At 42.3% G+C, this 8219-nt stretch overlaps 1 non-coding gene across 1 annotated transcript; it reads left to right on the top strand.

Moving 5' to 3' along the window:
• Positions 1–7501: 7501 nt before the first annotated feature.
• On the top strand, positions 7502–7639 carry LOC119936727. The gene has a single exon (XR_005453831.1). It is a non-coding gene; the product is annotated as a small nucleolar RNA SNORA7 (small nucleolar RNA).
• The last annotated feature ends 580 nt before the right edge of the window (positions 7640–8219 follow it).

The raw sequence follows: 8219 nt of genomic DNA, 5'->3' as shown, positions 1-8219 counted from the left end.
AAAATGATCCAGGCAGCAGAGGGTAGTAAGGACTGGAGTGGTGAAAGGTAAGAGGCAGGGAAATCAACAAGGAGCCCGGTGCAGTAGTCAAGCAAGGATATAGTAGCAGTTTTGCTGGACAGATGGCCGCTTTTAGCAATGCTGAAAAGGTAGAGCCAACAGGATTTGGTATCAGATTGGAAACCGCTACCTGGCTGGATCAATCTCTCATCTTATCCTGACTGGATTACTGCATCAGCCTCCTCTCTGATCTCCCATCCTCATATCTCTCCGCTGCCTGGATCATCTTCATGCAGAAACACTCTGGGCATGTTACTCCCCTCCTCAAAAATCTCCAGTGGTTGCCTGCAACCTATGCATCAAGCAAAAACTCCTCACTCTCAGCTTCAAGGCTGTTCATCCCCTCGCCCCCTCCTACCTCACCTCCCTTCTCTCCTTCTCCAGCCCAGCCCACACCCTCCGGTCCTCTGCCGCTAACCTCCTCACTGTATTTCGTTCCCTCCTGTCCCGCCATCGACACCCAACCCGCGTCCTTCCCCGGGCCTGGAATGCCCTCCCTCCACACATCCGCCAACCTAGCTCTCTTCCTCCCTTCAAAGCCCTACTGAGAGCTCACCTCCTCCAAGAGGCCTTCCTAGACTGAGCCCCCTTTTTCCTCTCCTCCTCCCCATCCCCCGCCCTATCTCCTTCCCCCCCACCCACAGCACCTGTATATATGTTTGAACAGATTTATTACTCTATTTATTTTACTTGTATATATTTACTATTCTATTTATTTCATTAATGATGTGCATTTAGCTTTAATTCTATTTATTCTGACGACTTGACACCTGTCCACATGTTTTGTTTTGTTGTCTGTCTCCCCCTTCTAGACTGTGAGCCCGTTGTTGGGTAGGGACCATCTCTATATGTTGCCAACTTGTACTTCCCAAGTGCTAAGTATAGAGCTCAGCACATAGTAAGCGCTCAATAAATACAATTGAATGAATGAATGAATGAATGAATGGGAGAGATCAGACGAGGTTAATGTCAAGTTTACAGGCTTGTAAGCCCACAAAGATAGTGGTGTTGTCTACAGTGATGGGAAAGACCAGGGGTAGACAGGGGTTGAGTGGGAAGATGAGGAGTTCTGTTTTGAGCAGCTATGATTTACAAACCATGAAGCACTTTCAACAAAATTCAGTTTTCCCTCTCCATACTGTCTACCTACAGGAGCTATAGAGGTTGGAAATTTGATTGGGTGAAACTCAATGTTGAACAATCCTTTTGCTTGGAAGCCTCTCTTCAGTGCAAATTCCACTACCTAAAAGAAGAGGTTTTCGAAGCAATGTTTCAAATGTATCAAAGCTAGTAATCACAACTATATGCTTTATTTGTTCGAAAAAACCTGTTTGCAGTCGTGTAGGCTGGATAAGTTATCCAAACCCTGTCAGATCCAGGATAAAAAAAATATTATTTTTAGATAAAATTGACAATTAACTGAGACTGAAGCATAGGATCGGCCAATGGCCTCGCTTGCATGAGTTGAAAGTACTGCTCAAAAGAGAAAGGGAGAAAAGAAGGAAAAAATTGAAGAAAATGGTGTCTGGCCAGACAAAAGTTATTGGCCCAGTTAGTTACAAGCATGAGATTCAAAGTCAGGGTGAGGAAAGTGGTCAAAGCCCAGTTCAGACTGCCGATAAGGTGGGTGGGCCAATGTAGGGCCTCTTGAGGCAGACTCTGGCTCATGTAGGAAAAATAGCATTTTCCGTCTCTGTACAGGGCTCACTCTCCTCTATGAATTGACGTCTTATCATGGCAGAAGAGTTCATATACACTGATGAAGCTTAGAGCTATGCCATATAGGGAGAGGTCTAAGCCTAAATGTCAAAAAATGCTAATTCATCTGTGCTGGGGAGCTGCAGCTTGGGAAAGAGTCAAAGGCGGATGATCAAGTGATCAAAACGTTGATTAAAGACAATGGCAGAAACTCAGGTTTTTACTGCACGAAAGAAGCCAGTGGTAAACCAATTCTATACCTTTACCAAGAAAACTCTGTGGATGAGAAGCAGCGTGGCTCAGTGGAGAAGAGCACGGGCCTTGGAGTCAGAGGTCATGGGTTCAAACCCCAGCTTCGCCAATTGTCAGCTGTGTGACTTTGGGCAAGTCACTTAATTTCTCTGTGCCTCAGTTACCTCATCTGTAAAATGGGGCTAGAGACTGTGAGCCCCACGTGGGACAACCTGATCTCCTTGTAACCTTCCCAGTGCTTAGAACAGTGCTTTGCACATAGTAAGTGCTTAATAAATGCCATCATTATTATTATGGGACATTCTGAAGAGGGTGTGTCCATGAAGTTGCTATGACTCAGCGGCATTTGAATAATAATAATAATAATGGTATTTGTTAAGTGCTTACTATGTGCAAAGCACTGTTCTAAGCGCTGGGGAGGTTACAAGGTGATCAGGTTGTCCCACGGGGGGCTCACAGTTTTAATCCCCATATTACAGATGAGGGAACTGAGGCCCAGAGAAGTGAAGTGACTTGCCCAAAGTCACACAGCTGGCAGTTGTCGGAGCCGGAATTTGAACCCATGACCTCTGACTCCAAAGCCCATGCTCTTTCCACTGAGCCACTCTGCTTCTCTTGGGGCTCACTGAAGAAACACTGCCTCCATTCTGAAGATGTGTTGGGCCTTGTGCAGATCTGAATCAAAAGTGAGTATTTCCACTGCAGGATATATCTTCTCCAGCAAAAAAAAAAAAAAAAAATCTCCCCTTTCCTATTCAGCCAGTGAATCTGGTTTCTCATTGTCAGCAGGAAATTTGCCTGTTATATTGTTATAGTGTTTCTCCCAAGTGCTTAATACAGTGCTCTGCACACAGTAAGAGCTCAATCTACACAATTGACTGACAAAACTTGCCTCAAGAATAAATCACTCTGGCATCTTGTGGTGATAGTTGGGGCGTGGGTAGGGAGAGAGCAAGGGGAAACATTCAGAGTCAAACATGTACAATTTTCAAACTGTACCATAGCTACATTTTGTAAACCAAGGCTGCACTTGGGCTACACTAGCAAATTAACCAGTTCATTCAGGCCAACCAATACACCTTCATGCCAGTTCTCCAAATATTTCCAGGGCTAGAATTGACCTCATTTCTTCCAGTAAAGTTCAACAGCCGTAGGTAGTCCAGGTGTCCCCAGCTGCTAACAAATGAAACCCAAAATTTCCATCTGATTTGGCAATAGACTTAAAGCATTCTGGGAAAAATATGATTATCTAAATCTGATTCAACCTGTACCTTTCTGAACCAAACGGACAAGGAATTTAAGACAAGGGCAACCCAGAGGATTTAAAATTACATTCTAATGAATGGAATGATATAAGGGTTCAACTCACACAGGCACTCTTGGGGAAAAAAAGATCTAGCCTGCAAGGGTCTCTGAACAAGATTGTGGCAAAGCATCCAGAAGAAAAAGCTCTCATTAATATAGAGTCACTGGTCTGAGCAATGCTGCATATTTCACTGGGTATCTGAGAAGAATTAATCCCCTCCTTCCTCTCCCCCTTTCCCCCCCCACAGCACCTGTATATATGTATATATGTTTGCACATATTTATTACTCTATTTATTTATTTTACTTTGTACATATTTATTCTATTTATTTTATTTTGTTAATATGTTTTGTTTTGTTGTCTGTCTCTCCCTTCTAGACTGTGAGCCCGCTGTTGGGTAAGGACCATCTCTAGATGTTGCCAACTTGTACTTCCCAAGCGCTTAGTACAGTGCTCTGCACACAGTAAGTGCTCAATCAATATGATTGAATGAATGAATGAATGAATGAAGAGAATAAAACTTCCAAATGAATTATGTTCTGGTTTTCCCCTGCACCACATTTGATGATGCTATGTGATATTTGGGGCAAAATGGCCTAGAGAAAATAATGATAATAATAATTGTAGATTCGTTAAGTGCTTACTATGTGTCAAGCACTATTCTAAGCGCTGGGGTAGATACGCAGTACTCAGACTGGACACAGTCCCTGTCCCACATAGGGCTCACAGTCTTAATCACATTTTACAGATGAGGTAAGTGAGGCACAGAGAAGTTAAGTGACCTGCCCAAGGTCACACAGCAGACATGTGGCAGAATCAGGATTCAAACCCACATCCTCCGATTCCCAGGCCCGTGCTCTTTCCACTAGGTCATGCTGCTTCTCCTAACAGGGGGTTACAAGGTGGGGGATAATAATATAATAATAATAATGATGGCATTTATTAAGCACTTACTATGTGCAAAGCACTGTTCTAAGCGCTGGGGAGGTTACAAGGTGATCAGGTTTCCCCACTGGGGGCTCTCAGTCTTAATCCCCATTTTACAGATGAGGTAACTGAGGCACAGAGAAGTGAAGTGACTCACCCAAAGTCACTCAGCTGACAATTGGCAGAGCCGGGATTTGAACCCATGACCTCTGACTCCAAAGCCCATGCTTTTTCCACTGAGCCATGCTACTTCTCGTTAATGACCTTGTTAATGATCTATTATTATTATTATTATTATTATTATTATTATTATTATTATTTGTAAAACCAGGAATATTCTGCAAGATAAAAAATACCATGATGCTATTTAGAATTTGTAGAGTACCTTTACCCAATGAATCCAAAATCATCTCCTACTGAACGTGAAAGTATTAAGGTAACATGACCTCATGGACGCCTTGGTTCTAATTCCAGCTCTGCCACTTGTTTGCTGTGGGACCTTGGACAAGTCTCTTAACTTTTCTGTGCCTCAGTGTCCTTATTTGTAAAACAGGGATTCAATACCAGTTTTCCCTCCTCCTTTAGATTGTGAGTTTCATGTGGGATGGGGAATGTGTCTGATCTGACTGTAATCTATGTAACTCAGCATTTAGTATGGATCTGGGCACATAGTAAGTGCTTAAATTATTATTTGTTCTAAGGAACAGTGCTTGACACATAGCAAGTGCTTAACAAATACTATTATCATTGTTATTATTATGTTTAACCAATATATCCATTTTTATCCTTAGGGAACTTTCTGCAGACAATAGCAACATCAATGAGCTCTATTGTTAATATGTTGACAGACAGCTTGTTCATCCAGATGGGGGAATCCAGCCATCCGCTTTCCAGATATTTCTTACAGCAACTGTTTCCCATAAATTCTCAGCCTTGTAGCCTCGTGCTAATTCTCTCAGTGTAAGGCTACAAACACCAGCTAACCCCATTCAGTGTGAATGCAGGGTAATGTATGAAGATCATTCTTGAATTGAAGTATCATTTTTGCCATTAATCTCCATGGAAATAGAGTGAAAACTTCCAGGTTAACCTAACCTGCTCCTTAGGGGCAGGGATCAGGCCTACCATTGCATTGTATTCTCCCAAATGCTTAGTGCAGTGCTCTGTACACAGTAAGTGCTCAATAAATACCACCGATTGATTAATTGAAATTGAAAACTGCAGGGTTCACAGACTGCAAAGCTTCCAAATCTGATTTCATTTGAATCTACGCAAACACTTGACCTATAGCACCATCGTTATAGAGCCTGCTACCTGCCAGGTATTATTATCAACCTCCTAGTATGGTAAGTGTTCAGTAGATGCTCAGTAATTATTACCGAGGAGGAGGAAGAGGAAGGAGAGGAGGAGGAGGAAGATAAACCAAATCGTTTCATACGTAGTCTGGATAACCATTGCTTCTTGCAAAGTGACAGAATTTCTTCCTGCAATCTGGAGACTGTTACAAGTGGAGAGAGAGCATGGGGAAACAGCGTGGCTCGGTGGAAAGAGCCCGGGCTTTGGAGTCAGACGTCGTGGGTTCAAATCCCGGCTCTGACAATTGTCAGCTGTGTGACCTTGGGCAAGTCACTTAACTTCTCTGGGTCTCAGTGACCTCATCTGTAAAATGGGGATTAAGATTGTGAGCCCCACGTGGGACAACCTGATCACTTTGTAACCTCCCCAGTGCTCAGAACAGTGCTTTGCACGTAGTAAGCACTTAATAAATGCTATCATTATTATTATTATTATTAAAGAACACTTCTAGACCTAGAAGACATAAGCAGCTGAATATTGCTATCACAGAAATTTATACATAATAATAATAAAAATAGTTGTGATATTTGTTAAGTGCTTACCATATGCCAAGCACTCTACTAAATAATGATAGATACAATGGACTCGTGTCATTTAACTTCTATATTCCTCAGTTTTTCTCATCCATAAAATGAGAATTCAATATCTACTCTCCCACCCTTAGACTGTGAACCCTATGTGGGTGAGGAAGATCCTCTGATCTGTATATACTGTATCTACCTGAGCTCTTAGTACAATGTTTGGCACATAGTAAGCACATAAAAAGCATTATTGTTATTATTATTATCAAGTGTCAAGATCAGACAGTTCCTGACTGTATGTGAAAAATATGAGGTTCGAAGGGGAATTTGGATAAAGTTATGGACAAGGGGCCTACTGGGTAGAACATGGGCCTGGGATTCAAAAGGACCTGTCTTTTATTTCACACTTTGTCTGCTGCATGACTTTGAAGAAAACATTCATCCTCTCTGTGCCTCAGTTACCCATCCATAAAATGGGGAATAGTAAGTGTTTAACAAACACTTCAATTTATTATTAGTAGTAGTAGTAGTAGTATGGAATATGAGAGAGAAAATTAGGGGTGAAAGGGAGGAAAGTTAGGAATTCTAGATGGTGCATCCCAAAATATTGGGATCGAAGACAAGAAGACAATCTTCCACACAGATCCTCTAGCATCCTGCAGCCACTGAAGGACACAGAACAACCCCAGAAATGATATTGTTTATTTTTGTATAATCTCAATACCTCTGCACAGATCAAGTCACCATCAGACTCGCTGTTTAAAAGCAGGAAAGATTTATCCTTAGTAAATAAATTAGAAGGTTGTAAGGCAGCAAGCAAAGATTCTCACCAGAGCATTAGAGGGCAATGATGCTATTGCTGACAAGAAAATTGTCTTGATCAAAACAAGAAGTCCTCTATTCTCTGGGTGTCAAAAATTTTCTATATCTCTTCAAGTGGTTTAGCATAAATAATGCTGTTCCAAGCAGTCATTCTTTAGAAAGGGTGTCAATGAATGGTGACAACTGCATTTAGAAAAGATCTGCTTTTTTTTAAAAAAAAAGGTGCACAAACTTTCCAAAAGAGATTTATTTTATGAAATCTGAAAGAGCAACATCTGAGGAAAATTATGGCTCCTAGTCAGGGACAAAGATACAGCCAGGGAGCAGGGCAGTGACAGGGAGATGTCTTTAGCATCCCCCTCCATTCCAAAATATGGGGTTACTCACCTGGTCTGGAGCCCAGGAAATTGTCTCCGTTGTACCCCAATTCACTCCCCTTCCTCTGCTGCTTCAATCCAGTTCAGAATGCACTGAGGCTTCCCAGTAATGTTTGTATTACCATGAACTACTACTACTATTACTAGTAGTACAAAAAAAAATAATGATGGTATTCATTAAGTTCCCTCTCAGGGTCGCATCTGGAGAGTTTCCAGTACTCTACCAGTCTTGGCTACGGGAGGGAGAGTCAAGCAGAGGCATACCCATTCCATTCCCAGCTTGGGCAGCGGCTAGCAAGTGGAAGGCAATCTGCTTCAAGTCAAAAGTCACCCGTACTGGGCAGCAGAAGCATGGGAGAGAGTGGAGGGCGGAGACTCAAGTTTACTGTGCGGAAGGTGGCAATGGTAAACCATTTCTGTACTTTTACTAAGAAAACTCTATGAATACACTACCAGAATGATTGCAGTTGGAGAGTGGTGCATTCTAGGAGAGATGTCTCCGTGGTGTCGCTATGGGTCGGAAACAACTAGACAGTATAAGAGAAGACAATTTGTAAAGTGCTTACTACATGTCAAGCATTGGTCTAAGTCCTGGAGTAGATGAAAGCTAATTAGGTTGTACACAGTCCCTGTCCCACATGGGGCTCAGAGCCTTAATCCTCATTTGACAGACGAGGTAACTGAGGCACAGAGAAGGAAGACTTGCCCAAGGTCACACAGCAGACACATGGCAGAGTCAGGATTAGAACCCAGGCCCTTGTGAATTCCAGGCCCATGCTCTATGCACTAGGTCATGCTACTTTGTAATAGTAGTAGTATCATTGTAGTTGTTGTAATAGTCATAGTAATCATAGTAGCCGCAGCAGGAGCAGTATGTGTTGAACTCCCACTTGCTGCAATG

This window comes from Tachyglossus aculeatus, chromosome 1 (genome assembly GCF_015852505.1).
Source record: "Tachyglossus aculeatus isolate mTacAcu1 chromosome 1, mTacAcu1.pri, whole genome shotgun sequence".
Taxonomy (NCBI): Eukaryota; Metazoa; Chordata; class Mammalia; order Monotremata; family Tachyglossidae; genus Tachyglossus; species Tachyglossus aculeatus.
Note: the sequence above shows the minus strand (reverse complement) of the source record. Positions and strands in the feature narration are given on the sequence as shown.